The sequence below is a fragment of the Panthera onca genome, chromosome D1 (assembly GCF_046562875.1).
Source record: "Panthera onca isolate mPanOnc1 chromosome D1, mPanOnc1 haplotype 2, whole genome shotgun sequence".
In the NCBI taxonomy this organism is placed as follows: domain Eukaryota; kingdom Metazoa; phylum Chordata; class Mammalia; order Carnivora; family Felidae; genus Panthera; species Panthera onca.
In genome coordinates, this window is record NC_138348.1 from 25,069,372 (window position 1) to 25,088,172 (window position 18,801).

Below are 18,801 nucleotides of genomic sequence, written 5' to 3' on the forward strand. Positions count from 1 at the left end.
TTGAGGGATTGAGCACTCTTAACTTTACAAAATTATTTCTGGGGTGCCTGGGTGGCTCAGTTGGTTGAGCACCTGACTCTTGATTTCAGCTCCAGTCATGATCTCACAGTCATGGGATTGAGCCCCACATTGAGCTCCATGCTGAACATGGAGCCTGCTTGGGATTCTGTCTCTCTCCCTCTCTCTCTGCCTCTCCCCCACTCAAAAAGAAATAAGTAAACTTTTATTTAAAAAAAAAAAACTTATAAAATTATTTCTAAAAATGCATAGAAAAATAACACTATTTCATTCACGTTTCAATAAATACTTATTAAGTGCTTACTATATATCCAACACTGTTCTCAGCCACCATTACAAGGTCAGTAAAGTACAGTATTTGCAAAACTCTTAGATATTATATTTCTCTTTTTTTTTTTCTAAAATTGAGGGTAGGTTTTCCTTATGTGGAAGCAATGTATGGATGATTTTGGAAAATTTGCAAGAGAAAAAAATTAAAATTAGAAAATCACTCCTAATCTTACAAAACAGAAAAGCTGTAACAAAATTTTTTCCCAATGGCTATTTTTCTCATATTTTATCTGTGCGTCCACGTATGTAATTCTAAAGAGCAATGTTTGACCATTCTTGACTATTTATAATTATAGTATCTTTGTGCTAAATCTGTTCACATTTGTGATTATCTTCTTAGGATAAGGAAAGGGTCTAAGAGTAATCCTAAATTAAGAGACTGAAAAGATTATGATAACATGATGCCATTAACAGAAATGTGGGGGATAAATTTGGATGAGAGGTAATGAATTAAGCTTTGATCATGCTCATTTGAGGTGCCAGTAGAAATAGTGAGGGAAACATCCCAGAGGCAGCATAGACATAGGCTGTATCATAGCTAGAGGTAAATATCTGGTCAAAATTACACGGGGATAGGGGTTTAAACCATAAAATTATTTTCAGTATTAGAACTAATAACGAGGGTTAACATGGATTGAGTGTCAAATCCTCTTTCACGAGGGCCTCATACATCTCATTTAAGGCACACAGAAACCCTAGAGGTAGATACTATCTGTTATCCCCATTTTACAGACGAGGAAACCAAGACCTACTAGAGAGATCAAGTAACCCGTTCAAAGTCACATAGCTGGCAAATCACAGAGTGGGGATTTGAACCCAGGCCTTTTGACTCAGAATCCACACTCCCAATCACAGTGCTATGCCACTTAGAGTGATATAGCAAATGAAGGGAAAGGGTGTTTAGAGTACAGAAGAATGAAACAGAAAAAAAAAAAAAAAAAATCCCAGAAAGGAGACAAAGAAAAGTTTACAACAGCACAAGAAGAACCAATGGTAGTCGTAGAGCCAGGAGAACTTTGATCTGTGTGCTTCCTAGGCGTGTATCTAACCAAAGCGGTAGGAGACAGCCTAACCCAGCAGAGTGGCCATGTTTGTTTCTCTGGAGCTGTGACTTGCATGGCATCAAAAGCAGTGAGATTCTTGTTGTTTACAGCCTAGTGCAAGTTCAGTCAGAGTCCTTTGTTTGCTTCCGTCTACCCCATCATTGGCAGAATTAAGACTTGAAGGGGTATCTACAGGACATTAATGCTGGAATACTGTTGGGGCACAGAGGTAAGGTAACCTAGTCTGTAATACGTTATTAACACTCAATAAACAAGAGAGGGAAAATGCAAATACTGAATGCATCATTTTTTTCCTTAAAAAGTCTGTGTTAATAAATAACACAAGCTGAGGTCAGTTCTCTCTGCTTACTCCTACACCAGCATCCATGACTCCTAAGTAGCTTCCACTGGGAAGGCAGAAATTCTGATGGGAAGCACTAGCCTTGGCAGCTGGCATGGAGGGGTGGGGGTCAGGGGGTGGAGGGCTGAGTGAGTAAGGTAATGGGAATGTTGCCAATAATACTGCTGGAGTAAGCAACCAGCACTAGAAAAGATCAGATAGGTGAGGAAGTGATGGTCTTCGGACTTACCTCCCCGATTTCTTCCCCTTTTACAACCAGAGCTGTCCTAAATCGGTCCTGGGGGAAAGATAAGCAAAGGTAGCAGGGTAGAGCAAGATCTGAACAGAAATGCCTGGAGACAGGAGGATTCACCTGAGGAACGGAAGGGTTCCTCAAACTTCATCAAAGTTAGAGACAAGAAGACTTCCTGTGGCTACTGGTCATTCCTAAGTGCACTGTTTTTGTTTTTATTTTTTTAATGTTTACTTATTTTTGAGACAGAGAGAGACAGAGAGACAGAGTGCAAGCGGGGAAGCGGCAGAGAGAGGGAGACACAGACTCTGAAGCAGGATCCAGGCTCTGAGCTGTCAGCACAGAGCCCGACATGGGGCTCAAACCCACGAACTATGAAATCATGAGCTGAGCCGAAGTCGGACGCCTAACCAGCTAAGCCACCCAGGCACCCCCTTCAGTGCCCTGTCCTAATAGGAGGTGGAATAGTTTCTCTTCTCCCTGCTTTTCCTTTAAATCCAGCACAACCTAAAGCTAGTATTTACTAAGAACACACTACGTCCCAGCACACTATTGTAATAGTCTATTGACTTAAATACCTGAGAAGCAGTGATGTCTGAGAAGAACAGATGCTCTGTAAGGACAAGTTCTGATTGTTCCCATAATCACTCAATGCACTCCTCTGCCATTTCCAATGAAACGCTCAGGTTATTTGACAGATAACCAAATGAGACTCCTTCAAAATAATGAGCAATATATAACAAAGTCCCATCGTCTGATGCTGATGTTGAGCTATTGCAGGGATCTCAGATCTAACAAAACATCTTCATTCTTTTAAAACTTCTTTTTGTAAACATAAAGCTTTCACTAAAAACAATGCCAGAAGAGGAATGCCTGGTGGCTCAGTCATTTAAACATCATCTCTTAATCTCATGGTTTGTCGGTTCGAGCCCTGCGTTGGGCTCTGTGCTGCCAGCACCAAGCCTGCTTGGGATTCTCTATCTTCCTCTCTCTCTGCGCCCCCCTCCTTTTAAAATAAATAAGTAAACTTAAGAATAGCAAAGAAAAGAAAAGAGAAAAGAAAAGAAAAAAAGAAAAAGAAAAAGAAAAAGAAAAAGAAAAGGAAAAAGAAAAAGAAAGAAAAAATACCAGAAGATTCAGAAAAGAACTTGTTCTCTCTCTGACGGAACCTACAGTTTTAAGCCTCCTTCCTGAACCTTGAAAGTAGTTTCATAAGAATGTATATTCTATCACTCCAAAGACCCAGAATGCTTCTTATGAAAGCTTTTATCATTTTTTGAAAAAACAGCAAATACTATATCTCTTGGCAGAATAAGATAGGAAAAAAAGTTCTTTTTCGATATGATAATGTCAAAATGGCAGATGTTGGCACAGCCCAGAATCCAAAGTGGCCTAAAGCCTGATCAGAGAGCCAGCTGCTGCTTCCTAGAGTTATCCTGGTGGCAATCCAAACGTGCCACCCAAGCGCCCGTCTCATCTGCTTCTGTGCTCCATCGGGGTCCTTTTACCCCTTTCATCTCATCCGTAATGTTTCTTGCTTTGAAATAAGTATCAGACATAATACACTTTAGAAATCTAGCAGCAATATTTCAGAATGCAAGTAGGTTATAGAGACCTGAAAGACAGTTTCTTGGGGTGTTTCTGAGTCAAAACTTCAATATGGATGAAACAAAGGGTTTTTTCGTTTGTTTGTCTGTTTGTTTGTTTTTTCCTAAAGGTTTTTTAAGGTTTCATTATTCTGAAACAATGGAATTTCAATTTTCTTTTGGTACCAAACAGATAAGCTTCTAACAGATGTCCCTTACAAGACCACCAACTATACCTACCATGTCTAATTTCAGGCCAAGGAAAAAGATTTCACTCTTTGAAAAGGTGGAAACCACAGATGCCTTGATAAGTTAAACATTAACCACATATTGGTTGTGTCTCTTCCAGATGAAAGTGATCGCTTTCAGAGAACTCAATTTTGTAAAAAAGCTTTTTAAAAATTCAAATTCTGCCCATACAAAAGCCAGACTAGACTAGACCCCATGTGCTGAGAATAGCAGCACCACGCTCGTGGGAGAGTTTTCACAGATCAACACAACCGACATCAGAATTCATGACCCATTGATTCCTGACGGCAACCTCGAGAGTCTGTCCTTCTGCCCCACGATCCACGGCAATATAAATCAAGAGCGTGTGCTCAGTCACGAAGAGATATTGGTTATGTTGCTGGAAGGAAAGAAAAATACATGGGGGGAAATTCTGTGCAACACTGGGCAGTTGCAAAAAGCCTTCTGCAAAAAGAATAGGGGATAAGCAATCATGCTTATAACAAGGTTGGGTACTTTGAAAGTCAGGGGGTGATTTTCACTTTATATTCCTAGCCTAGAGCAATGTTTCTCTGGACAATAATATTTGCTCTTGATTTGTCCAGCCAAACTACTTCACTCCACTGCTTCTTGATCACATGCTCCTTCGTATCCGGCCTCCCCTGGAGCGATAGTCGTTAGGATTAAATAAGCAATTTAAAAACCAATCAATCATAAATCAGAATAAATCCAAAGAAGCTAAATTCAGCAGACAAAGGTTTTGTCTAAATTCCCTTTGCAGTGCTCTGAATTCCAACTGCTTTATGTTCTTCATTTGAAAGGGCACAGGGAGGAGAGGATTACCTCAGCCAGGCCAGTCAGGAATAATTGTGCTTTCCCTGAGGCTGGATGATAATTGACTCATTATTCACAGTCAGCTCTCAAGCTGCCAAGACACAAATGTACAACCCTGGCCTGGAAAAACATGTGTCAAAAGACCAAGATGAGGGACACAACAGGAATAAGTTGAAATTTTTGAAATGTCCAGCATTAGGTACTTACAGAGAGAAAACTGTGAAGGGCGTGTAAAGTAGCCGAAAGGTGATTTACAGGAAGAGAATCCGAGTGGCCGCTGAGCCGTGCAATCCATTCGATCTGAAAGTTATATTGTGGGCATCGGCTATACGCAAGGTGACAAAAATGGGCAAGACCCCGTCCCCACGCTTACAGAGTCTCCAGAGAAGTTAAGCTGGATATGTCAACGACCAAGACAGAACACAACTACGGCGGACGATGTAAGGGAGTACAAAGTAAGAGAATGGAGAAATCACAACAGGTTTGGAAGAATCACAAAAGGCTTCACATAGGCGTGGAGCATCTGAGCTGGGCTTTGGAAAACTACAGCTACAATTTCAACAGCGGAGCACTGCTGAGGTTATCCCACAAAAAGGGAAAACTGCATGAGCAGAGCTCCCAAGGTGGGAAAACAGGGGGCCTGAGGAAGAATCACAGAGTATTCCAGGAAGGTGGGAGCACACCTTCAGTGACAGGTGGAAGGGGTGATACTCGGAGGGCCAAACAAAAACTCTGTAGTTTAACCTAGGCCCTTGGGAGTCACAATCAGAGCTGTGCTCTAAGGAGATGATGGAGAGAGTGGAGCAGAGGAGATCAGACACTGGAGCGAAAAGCAGAAAGTACAGGAAGTAATCCAGGTAAGAGCTAAAGGGACCCTCAGCAAAGGATTTAAGAAAGGAAAAAAAGAGCTCACAAAGGGAGTTCTTTTGTTTTATTTATTTATTTTTATTTTTTATCTCCAAAACAGAAATGAAGATACTATCTCCAGGTGGTTATATTTCCTCCCTCTAGATATCTCCAAATATTCACCTTATCTCTCCACTGCAACCTGTACTATTCTTTTAATTTAATTTGGTACACCCTAAGTAACTTCTTTTTTCTTAACAAGCTCTGTGATGATGGAAGTAGATAATACGGTATGCTTGCAACCTGTGAAATGGATTACACTTTGGTGCAAAGAGGCTACACGTATCATCCCATAAGATAGGCTCACCTTCCCAACTGATTTAGCCAAGGCCACAGAAGGGAGGTGGCCTGCCTCAGTAGCAGATACCTCATGCGTGAGCACAGCCTCCCTTAGCTCCCAGAGTCCGTAACAGGGTGACAGTTGCTGCTGACATTGTCTACACAAGGCAGGATCTTGCTGCATCCAAAAGTTCCTTTCTTTTTGTATCACAAGTTTACCTACTTAGAACTTTCAAGTCTGTGCACAAACAACTCATTTTCTTAATCGGAAATATTTACAGACAAATGGGATGCTCCTCTTCTCGAGCCAAATCCAGAGTCACAAGGTCATATAGTCATCCAGTGAAGAACTCACAGTAAGGATCTAAGTACCCATGAATGGTAGCTCCACCTCTCCATAGCTTTATTGAGGTATAATTTACAAAATTCCTTATTTTAAATATATAATTCAATGATTTTTAGTAAACACAGGGTTGTACAACCATCACCACAATTAAATTTTACGTCTTTTCCATCACCCCAAAAAGGTCTCTGGTGCTCATCTGGAGTCCCTCTCTGTTCCTACTTCCAACGGCAGGCAACCACTAATCTACTTTTTTATAGCTATGGATTTGCCTTTTCTAGACAACATAAATGTAATCAAACAATATGTGGTCTTTGTGCCTGACTTCTTTACTCAGCATAACATCTTTGAGGTTCAGCATGTATTAGCACTTTGCTACTTTTTATCTATTGTATGGATAGATCACATTTTGTTTTTTCCATTCACCAGTGAATGGACATTTGGGTAGTTTCCACATTTTGCTCCCCCTTGATTCTGATGTTGAGTTTGATCCCAGGAACGCCATTGCTAACCCAGTTCCATGCAGTGCCACAACATGATGAAGCCAAAACAGAAGACAACTATAGTTTCAACTTTCCTCCACACCCAGACAATGGAAGGAATGCAGTAGTCATTGGAGCTAAAACTCTCTGATCATCTTATCTCCTCACACGGTCTAGCCTTAGCATGAGGCCACTCTAGTATATGTTCCCGTTTTCTTCGAATGTATCTGAAATCATCTCAAATTACCTTTCTTAACTCTTCATGGTCTATCTCTTCCCACTAAAATGTAAGCCTAAAGAAAGCAGGAACCTCTCTGTCAGGAAAGTACTTACAGTTCTTAAAAGGGAAAACATTCATTCTCCAGTCCAAAGGACATGTAACATTTAAGACTGAATGTAGATTGATACTCAACCCTTCAACCAGTGAGTTCACTGAGTGCTAAGCTGAAAGACTGGAGGAGGAGTTAAGAAAGTTATTAAGACTTGGCCTCTGCCTGTGAGACACATATAATTTATTCTCTTAAAACTTCTACTCACTCGGGGAGCCTGGGTGGCTCAGTCCGTTAAGCATCAGACTTCGACTCAGGTCATGATCTCATGGTTTGTGAGTTGTGAGTTCGAGCTCCGTGTCGGGCTCTGTGCTGACAGCTCGGAGCCTGGAGCCTGCTTCATTCAGATTCTGTGTCTCCTTCTCTCTCTGCCCCTCCCCTGCTCATACTCTGTCTCTGTCTCTCAATAATAAATAAACATTAAAAAAAAAAAAAAAAAAACTTCTACTCACTCAAAGACATAACATTTTGCATATCTTTCAGCCAGCATTTCCATGTCTAAGAGTTTATCCACAAGAAAATATCTAATCTATTCCCTTGAAAATTTTTACTTAATCAAGGCCTTAAACTTTTGCATGTCTTTGAACCAGCATTTCCACGTGTAAAAATTTATCCAAAGGCCATGAATAAGAAGGGTGCAAAGCCGGAGCTACCAAAAAGATAAATAAGGAGCGAGGCATTATTAGGACCAGCAAGGCTGTCCGTGCCCCACCACCTCCATACCCTCTGGTTTCAGCTCCCTTGCTCAACTTTGCTCATGCCATTCTGGCCACAGTGACCTCTTCATTGCTCTTCAACCAGGCAGGGGCGCTGTTGTCCCCAGGCCTCCACACTGGTTGTTCCCTTGGGCTCAAATGCCTTTCCTTCAAGAATGCATAGGCTTCACTCCATGGCTTCCTACCAAACTTCATTCACATTTTACTTTCCCAAGGAGGCCTAACCAGATCACTCTACATAAAAATGCAACCCTCTACCCCCCACCGGCACTCATGATCCCACATCTTGCTCTGTATATTTTTTTCTTTACCAGAGCAGTTACTATCTTCTAACACAAATATTTTTCTTACTCATTATGTTTACCATTCATTGCTCTCTCTCCCTTCTAGGATGCAAATTCCCTGAAAGTAATGACCTTTGTCTCTTTTGGTCAGTTATGTGAGCAGTACTTGGCACACAGATGTTCAATAAACATTTACTGAATGAATGAGGATGTGCAATGTAGCATCGTTTTTAATAGCCAAAAATTGGAAATAACTACGTGTCCAACAAAAAAGAGAATGGTTAAGTAAATTAGGGCACACAATTGAATACTATGCAGTCTTTAAAAATTCTGTTATAATATTTATTAATTGGGAAGTTTATTATGTGAAAAAGCAAGTTACAAAGGTATGTATAGTATGGTATCACTTTTATAAAATAATCATAATAAATTTGAATATATAAATGAATGAAAAAATATATAACACATATATATATACATATATATGTGTGTGTGTATATATATATGTATATACATATATATATGTGTATATATATATACATATATGTGTATATATATACACATATATATACATATATATGTATATATATATACACATATATATACATATATATACATATATATATGTGTATATATGTATATATATGTATATATATATATGTATATACATATATATACATATATATATATAAATATAGTAAGTTGAGCCCTTACTATAATTTAGGTATTCATAGGGGAGCCTGGGTGGCCTCAGTCAGTTAAGTGTCTGACTTTAGCTCAGGTCATGATCTCACAGTTTGTGAGTTCGAGCCCCATAATTTTATTTCTTTGTTATGTAACAGTTTAGACAAGTGGGCAGGCCCTGTTCCATGAGATGGTCCAGGGAGCTGGGCTGGCAGGGTGCCCTGCCATCCTCAGCACATGGCTTCCACCTCTGTGTCTAAGGACTGCTCCACGATTGCCTATTTCCAGACTGGGGGAAAGGATTAGAAGAGACTTGGGCACGTGTCTTAAGGATATCACCCAGAAGTTACACGTATCAGTTCCCCTCACTTTTTAATGGCACAAACTTAGTCAAACAGCTATACCCAGCTGCAGGGAGAATGAGACATGTCATTTTTATTCTGAGTGACTGTGGAGCAGCTAAAAATGTTATTGCTATAGAAAGGATATGTTTTCTATTTTCTTTGTGTGTGTGTGTGTGTGTGTGAGAGAGAGAGAGAGAGAGAGAGAGAGAGAGAGTATGTGTGTGTTCATACCTCTGTATTTTCTAGCTTTCCTACCATGAACAAAAAAATAAACCTATTTATAGGTGAAAAGCATTTTACCTAACCAAGTCTCTTCTTCTAGGGAGGATACCTACATAGATTTCCTTCCTTCTTAAAAAGTCCTTCCTGAAGGAGCATCTGACTGACTCAGTCGGTTGGGCATCTGACTTCAGATCAGGTCATGATCTCATGGTTCATGAGTTTGAGCACCATGCTGGGCTCTGTGCTGACAGCTCAGAGCCTGGAGCCTGCTTCGGATTCTGTGTCTCCCTCTCTCTCTGACCTTCCCCTGTTCACACTCTGTCTCTCTCTCTCTCTCTCAAAAATAAATAAACATTAAAAAATACTTTTAAGCCCTTCCTGGAAATACTGAAGAAAAAAAATACATATACATACATAATATTTCACAATTAAATTTTTTATATTATAGGTCCAAGATTCTTTTAATATTCAATTTTGACGTCCCTCTTTTAAATCATAGTTACCTAATCATAAAATTTTACACTTGAGTGAGTCTTTAAAAGTACCTTCATGTGTAAAATACACAGCAAAAAATGTGTAAAGCACCAAAATTATTGGAGAAGCATCTCCTTAAAGTACACACAAGATGCCTCTATATCCCTGTGGTCTCCCAAGACTCTTGCCTGCACACTTCGAATGGAAAAATGCTCGTAGGGAACACAGTTCTTCTGGCAACACAAGTATCCAGGAGATTTCCCTGTGCTAGAGTAACCCTGTGTGCACATGCTGTATAATCCCTCAGACCTGGGGCAGAACGTATGCCAAAAACCAAAGCCCACCCTAAAATTCTGTGAGCGAGTATGTCCTAACAATTAGCAAGATCACAGTAAAATTGCTCCTGTAACCCATCACACTTTTTACTGTCCAAGTTCCTTTTAAATAATATAAATAGGGTAACATTAAGCACAAAAAAAAAATGGTTAAAGTGAAATAACTGTACAGATTCATGAAAGTTGTGGACCTTATCCCCAGGAAAACACAATATACAAAAGCAGAGAATTTTGTGGAATGAATACATCTTCCTATATCTCTCCCTGATCTCATATAGGGCATATTTCTGAAAGCTGATCCAAAAGTCTGTGCACTAGCACTGCTGAACCAAAATTTGGGGAGTGATTCCCCAAGAATCTGCATTTTAATAAGCATCTCCCAGGTGATACTTAAGACTCCCAAGTAAAGATTCCTTGGGAGTAGGATGTAAAAATTGAGAATTAAAAAGAGAGGGAGGTACAGGCTTCTAGTTATAGAATGAATAAGTCACATGGATGGAAGGTACAGCACAAGGAACATAGTCAAAGGAATTTTAATCGTGTTGTATGGTGACAGATGGTAGCTACACTTGTGGTGAGCACACGATAATGCACACCTGTTGAATCACTATGTTGTTTACCTGAAGCTCATGTAACATTGTGTGTCAATTATACTTCAATTAAAGGGGCACCTGGATGGCTCAGTCAGTTGAGCGTCCAACTTCAGCTCAGGTCATGATCTCATGGCCCCTGAGTCCGAGCCCAGTGTTGGGCTTTGTGCCAACTGCTCAGAGCCTGGAGCCTGCTTTGGATTCTGTGTCTCCCTCTCTCTCTGCCCCTCCCCTGTTCACACTCAGTCTCTGTCTCTCAAAATAAAAATTAAAAAAAACATCACATAAAGATGTAGTATCTGATATCTTTGTCAAAGGAGATAAATACCTTTACCTGAAGGTTATGTGTAAACATACTATTTATTCTATCCACCAGAGGCCAGTGTAGGATTATTCCCTGAATTGTATAGTCTTACACTACACAATAGACACTGTACATAGACTCTACACAATATATACTATACAGAATTGGTTGTGACTCCATCAAGGAATGGGATGTGGACCGCTAACACTATAAACAATATTTTCTTTTTTCTGTATTGTAGATTTAAGATTTCTTTAATATTTAACCTTTATGTTTCTCTTTGAAATCCTAAATAGGCCCCATAAATAAAACTACACTGGTGTACATCTTTAAAACCTACCAAGTACCTTCATGTATATTTCAGCTGATTCACATCACAACCATATGAGACACACTGAGAAGGCAGGATTATCCCTGATTTACTGATTCAGAGAGATTAAGTGGTAGGCCTGTAGTGTCAAAGAAGTAATAAATGCCTAGACCAGGTCTTCTGAATCCTAAGCTGGAATAGAATCCTTTCCATACACTGGCCCTGCCTGCAACAAAATAAGAAATACAAGGGCAGTATACCCAACTCTTCATAAAACAAAATCCCATCGACCGAAAAAACTTTCCTTCACCCTGAGATCATGCCCTTCTGCCTACCTGCACAACGATGTATCAACTTAAGAACAACCTCTTTGGGGCGCCTGGGTGGCGCAGTCGGTTAAGCGTCCGACTTCAGCCAGGTCACGATCTCGCGGTCCGTGAGTTTGAGCCCCGCGTCAGGCTCTGGGCTGATGGCTCGGAGCCTGTTTCCGATTCTGTGTCTCCCTCTCTCTCTGCCCCTCCCCCATTCATGCTCTGTCTCTCTCTGTCCCAAAAATAAATTAAAAACGTTGAAAAAAAAAATTAAAAAAAAAAAAAAAAAAAAGAACAACCTCTTTTATTCACACAGGTTGGAGAAAGTTAGAGAAAGTATTTTTTTTTCCATCTCCTTTACAAATAAATGCTTTTTAGGGTTTTCAAACTTTATGAGGTGGAATAACATCTTCTGCACAAATCTGTAATAATCCAAGACCCATTCATTGGCATACAGCATTAGGGCAATGCAAGAATACACTTAAATTATACACGTCTCTCACATTCCCTCATTTTTCAGGGTAATTCAGGGCATCTTTCATAAAAAATAAAATTAAATTTAAAAAGCTTGAAAGAAAAAAAAGGAGAAAAATTCTGAAGAATCCACTGTTCTAATCCACTGTTCTAATTGCTCTTTTTAAAACTCAGATAGAGTGTTTATTCAATCTAAAACTGAGTCCCCCAGACCAAGCGAAATATTCTGGGTAGTGTTTTATCAGCACTACGTAAAGAATAGTTAGTATTACCTTACCAATCAGCCCCTAACCATGCAGCCTGTGACTGCTAATGTGCCTTCACACATCTAGAGCGTGTGGAGCACAGGGCACACAGAAATAAGGAAGAACGATATATCAGAGTAGGGACTGTGTCTCATTCATCTTCTATTCCCAGATTTTAGCTCAATGCCTAAACATAGCAGGAATACAGTCAATACTGAAATGATCTCAACATTTGCAAGAACTGCATTGACACTTTAATTGGGGACTAAGCCTTATACCCTGAAATTAGATGACGGGCTGCAAGTCACACAAAGTATAATTTATAGAGAAGAGGCAGGAAATAGGGTACTTGATTCACAATCCCTTTTTTCTAATCAGCAGCCCGTACGCTGTAATAGCTAATGCAAAGGCAGGTTAAGTCCAGAAAACTCACAAAAATGGTACAATGATTCTTCTCTGTGCTAAACAAACAATGGGCTCCAAGAACACTGAGCTAAGTGGTGTCACGTAAATCCATCTCATCTGGAGGCAATCCAAGTAGAGGAGAAAAAAGACACTAACAATCTCAAACTAGACAGACTGTGGTTTGATTTTCATACAAAGAAGATATGAGTTTGGTTACCATAAAGTTTCCTGTTTGTATCCCGTTGGGTTTAGCTGACCATTTCAAAGAAAATATTATTGTTCTACAGCTGAAAGATTCCAGATTTGAAAACCACTCACATTTGAATACGGGCCCGTTCAACTGAATCCAAGGACACAGTCTTAAAACCAACTCGGTTTCAAGTTAAGTAATTTACTCTTTCTCTTCAAGTATGATAATACATTTAACAACGATAAGTAAAAATAACGTCTCAAGTTAAAGACAAATGCATACAAAACAACTGCGCACTCACTTAATATTGTTTTAATCAGCCACTTAAAGGCTGACTGTGACCACCTTAAAAGTTTATTTGGCCACCAGCAATTTTCTGCTTTAGTTTGTAAAAGTTCAAGATTCCGTTTGCCCAAGAAAATTCACCTCTCTCATTTATATGCACACACAAAATATATACAATATATATACACTAAAAACATATAAGGAGAATCAAAGAAAATGATCTTTTATTTACACACAAACCCAATTTAAATGCTCATAATATCTTACTTCACTGAGAAAACACACTAGAAATTTATTGCAACAAAATATTATGTGTTAACAACATTGCCAAAAATAAGTTTAATGATTATAATTCAAAACATTGTAAATACTCCAATACATTTTCTTTCCTTACCCAATTGCACCTGAGTTATAGCAGACACAGAAAACAAATGATTATCTATGGACCAAATATTCATGTGTAGAAAATGAATTGTAACAACCACAGCTGAAGATTTACGCTAATGTATCTAAAACAAAATGGCTTAATCAGTTCAAAATGCATCATAATTTGAGGGAGGGGAGATTTCCTTCCACCACTGAACCAGCCATTTTGTGTTATCTAATTTGTCAATTTGCTCCCTAAATGTAGTGATTTAGTGATGACAAAAGAAATAGAGAAACAAATGAAAATTGCTTAATTACAGTTTGCAGATGTTCCCTCAAAGAGAAAGAATAGGTTAATGCTGCTGGTGCTGTTTCTTCCATGGGGCTCTGCTACAAATGAGTTCCCTTTATTCAACACTTTCTTCCTCCTTGAGGGTTCTATGTGATGCTTGGTACTATGTTTTTCTGTTTTGTTTTGTTCATGCCCAGCATGGACCCCAATGCAGGGCTGGAACTCATGACCCTGAGATCCAAGACCTGAGCTGAGATCAAGAGTCCCACGCTTAACCAATTGCGCTACCCGGGTGCCCCCCCTACCCCCCCCCCCCCCCCCCCCCCCCCCGCTCGGTACTATGTTTTGATAAAGAGGTCACATACATATAACTACTGATATAAAACTAATATAAGTCAATATAAAATCATGAACTTTTTTTTTTTTTTTAATTTTTTTTTTTTTTAACGTTTATTTCTTTTTGGGACAGAGAGAGACAGAGCATGAACGGGGGAGGGGCAGAGAGAGAGGGAGACACAGAATCTGAAACAGGCTCCAGGCTCTGAGCCATCAGCCCAGAGCCTGACGCAGGGCTCGAACTCACGGACCGCGAGATCGTGACCTGAGGTGAAGTCGGATGCTTAACCGACTGAGCCACCCAGGCGCCCCAAATCATGAACTTTTTTAAAAAATTCTTTCAGCAATACCAAAAAGCAAACAAAAAAAATCAATAAAAATCTTCAAAAATAACACCGCTTCCTTATTCTCTCCCTGGGGATGCCAGACTAATTAGCAGGGATTTTTAATTGCCTAGTGGCTTTTATTAGCAAGCCCTCATACTATGCTTCCTACAACTTCCTCTTGAGGTTAACATCCCAGTGGCCTATGTCTTAGGTCAAGGCAAGTTTACTGCTATTTGCTGTGCTGTTTTCCATCGTGCACTTCACTGTTAAACTCCCATTTGCAAAAGCGCCTCCCAAGCTGCCTTTTTTTTTCTCACGTGGCTAACAGAAAAAAAGGAGAAACAGAAAGACACTGCAAATGGCCTGTGAACTAAAAACACCACTCAATATTCAGTAGGGAATTAAGTGACTGATAACAACAGCGCAGAAAATGTGGCGAACGTGCCACCTGGAAGCATGAAGCTGGGCGGTTCGTTTCCAACTTCCTCCGCTGTCTGCGGGTTGCAGGGGTATCAAAACAATGTTAAGCCCGCCGGTCTCTGTCTAATACTCGACAGGAAACAACTGCAAAAGGCTACACAGCAGGGATTATTTTTTGTTGTTGTGTTTTCTTTCATGAGAGAAAGCTGTTTTCATGCTCCGCTGAAATTCCTTTCCTGCTCTGAAGTGGGTAAGAGTGCCAGCTGCTTTCTCTATTTTTCTCTGTGGTATTTTTCTATCGCAGATTTTAAATTCATTCTTCAGACTGGGAAGAGACTCTTTGGAACCCTATGGAAGTTGAAAGATGCGTTTCTAGCGTTCAAATTCAAAACAGCTTTGGGGACCAAAATGATGTGTCAACTTTGGAAACGTGTTGTTTTACACGCTGTCACCACTTTCCTCTTTAATTACAGTTTTTAGAAGTTGTCAAGTATGAGTAGTGATATTCCTTTGGCTGAACTGACAGCTCAGAACTCATCAGCCCGGAAGCATAAAGCAAATCCCAGCCCAAGATTCTAAGCTCTTGACAGAGCAGACGCCCAATAAGGAAAGAAACAAAAGCCTCCTGAAATGAGACTTGTGTGCCTTCAAACCAGTCACTCAGCCTCCATGGGCCTCAGCCTCTCCAGGCAAGACACTTGTGACTCATCTTTGACGCTTCTCCCTAATCCTCTGGCACTCACCTTGTGCCAGGTGCTGTCAGGGTCTCATTATAGGCTTCCCTGCTTTCCGTATCCCCCTCCACTGCCCTCCTCCGTACCTCCAAGGATGTATTTCTGCTCAGGGTCCTTGCTGGTCTCCCTGACTCCAACTGTTTCTCTCCTTCTTTGCTTCTGCCTTTCAAAATCGCTTGCAATGTCTGTCTCTCTGTCTCTGTTTCTGTCTCTCTCCCTGTGTATGTGTGTGTGTCTATGTGTGTGTGAATTCTACTATGGCTCCCAGTTAGCTAGTATACTGAATCCAAACAGGGGGCATCTGACATGGTCTTCTTCATGGGCTTCTTCTTCTTCTTGTACCCGTCCATTAAATGTGGATGTTCTTTGGATCTCAGAGGCCCTCCTGTTTGGCATTCTACATTCTTTTTTTTTTTTTTCATCTATTCAACAAATATTTGTTTTCAAGTAGGCTTCACACCCAGTGCAGAGCCCAAGGCAAGGCTTGAACTCATGACCCTAAGATCAAGACCTGAGCTGAGATCAAGAGTCAGACACTTAACTGACTGAGCCACCACCCAGGTGACCCTCAACAAATATTATTAAGCATCTATTTATTCTATATTGCCAGGCATTGCTTCAGGCACTAGAATAACATCGGTGAACAAAATCCAGCCTTCATGAAGCTTACACTCTAAAGAACATTGAAATAATTATCTTTTGAGGAAGTGCAACTATTCCCGTGGTCCACAGTATCTGCATGCCAGTGACTCCCAGATCTTGAGAAGAACTGCCCGATGCTACGAGGAAGACAGAAAAAGCAAAGTGGGTTGATTATGGGCTTTGGAGCTACACTGACTCGGTCCATAATCTAATTCCACCAATAACTAGCTACATAACCTTGGAAAGTCTGTTGGGGATGCCATAACAAAATATCACAGACTAGGTGGCTTAAACAACGCAAATATATTTTCTCACAATTCAGGAGACTAGAAGTCCAAGATCAAGGTGTTAGCAAGGTTCAGTTTCTCCTGAGCCTCTCTCCTTGGCTTGCAGAAGGCCACCTTCTTACTGAGTCCTCCTGGGGCCTTTCTCTGTGTGTGCACATCCCTGAGGTGTCTCTCTCCTAAGGACACACATCATATTGGGTTAGGACTCCACCCTTAGCCTCAATCTCCTCGTTATAGACCCTATCTCTAAATACACTCACGTTGGTGGTTCAGTTTTCATTGTATAAACTTTGGCGGGACACAGTTCAGTCCACAATAGTAAGGTGTTTATTAACCTTAAGCCTTCATGTCCTCACCTGTTTAAAAGTTGGCAATCGTAAAAATCAAAAATAAGAAAAGATTCACTAGGCTATTGTAAGAAATGAGATGACCCAGGTAAAGTGCTTAGCACAATATCTAGTGCCTACTAAATGCTAGCTGCTTATCAATAATAATATTAGACTAGTTTTCCTACAATCTCACCTTCCCAGATGTTTCTGTGGGAGTATAGTGATACAGAGGAGGGTCAGATGTCTGGAGTCTGAACCCCTGACTGGTCCTCAGGCAAGGTGTTAATTTACAATGGCTTTCAGTTCTCTGAGCTATAAAAAGGGTAAGTAATGGCTCTTCTTTGCATCATTGTCACAATTAAAGTTACTCAAGACAAATGCTTAGTGAATACATCAGTGAATTAAGCTAAAATTAAGAGCACTGGAATGTCTCTTCTAACATTATGGTTTAAACAGAAACAAGGGGATGCCTGGCTGGCTCAGTCATAAGAGCATGTGACTCTAGATCTTGGGATCGTGAGTTCGAGTCCCACGTTGGCTATAAAGATTACTTAAATAAGTATTGTTTAAAAAATCTAAATACCTTAAAAAAGGTATTTAGATAGTCCTGCCTTTTAAGGGACTGCATTATCAGAATTGTAGTCTAAACCAGAGGTTCTCAAAACTAGTGGTACAGCTGAATTAGTGAAAAGCGTTATGAATGTAAAAATTCCTGGACCCTTCACTATAGAGCCTCTAATTTAATAAGCCCAGAAAGCATCTGGAAATCTTTATTCTTTTTTTTTTTTTTAAGCTTGCTTATTTATTTATTTATTTATTTATTTATTTATTTATTTGGTGAGAGAGAGTGTGTGAGTGGAGTAGGGGCAGAGAGAGATGGAGAGAATCCCAAGCAGGCTCTGGGCTGCCAGCACAGAGCCCGACGTGGGGCTTGATTTGTGAGATCATGACCTGAGCCAAAATGAAGAGTCGGATACTTAACTGACTGAGTGACCCAGGTGGTCCTGGAAATCTTTATGCTTATACAAGTTTGACATTATAAAAGTTTTTCTGATACTTAGCCAAGTTTGAGAACTACTGATCTAGAGCAGTGATGCTCAGTAGAAATATAATGTAAGCCACATACGTGGTTTTAAATTTTCAAGCAACCACATTTTTTAAAGTTTTAGAAAGTGAATTTAATTTTAATAACATATCTTATTTAAGTCAATTTTCTAAAATATTGTCATTTTAAATGCAGTTAAAATGAAAATATTACTGAGATATTTTATATTCTATTTTTATACAAATTCTTCAAAAACCTTGCATATTTTGCATTTATAGCTTATCTCAATTCAGATGAAGAAAAGTTTTTTTAACTTTTTAAAAAATTTTTTAATGTTTATGTAGTTTTGAGAGACAGAGACAGACAGAGCATGAGCAGGGGAGGGGCAGAGAGGAAGGGAGACACAGAATCTGAAGCAGGCTCCAGGCTCTAACCTGTCAGCACAGAGCCCGATGTGGGCCTCGAACTCACAAACCAAGAGATCATGACCTGAGCCAAAGTCGAACACTCAACCGACTGAGTCACCCAGGTGCCCCCAGGTGAAAATTTTTCATCAGAAATACTTGATCTGTGTTGATAGTAGTTCCCCGCTTTTCCATGAAGAATTTGTTCCAAGACCCCCAATGGATGCCTGAAACCCCAATCAGTACCAAACCCTATATAAACTGTTTTTTCCAGTACATACATACCTATGGTAAACTTTGATTTATAAATTAGGTACAGTAAGAGATTAACAACAACAATAATAAAGTAGAATAATTACAACAATAACTATAATAAAAGTTAGTGTGAATGGTCGGTCACTCTCTCTTTAAAATATCTTACTGTACCATATTCACTTCTTCTTGTGATGATGAGACAATAAAATGCCTACCTGATG

At 39.9% G+C, this 18,801-nt stretch overlaps 1 protein-coding gene across 9 annotated transcripts in view; it reads right to left on the bottom strand.

Moving 5' to 3' along the window:
- IFTAP (intraflagellar transport associated protein) overlaps positions 1–18,801 on the bottom strand; it is a 65,807-nt gene that overhangs the window by 23,013 nt on the left and 23,993 nt on the right. The gene's annotated exons all lie outside the window — the stretch shown is intronic.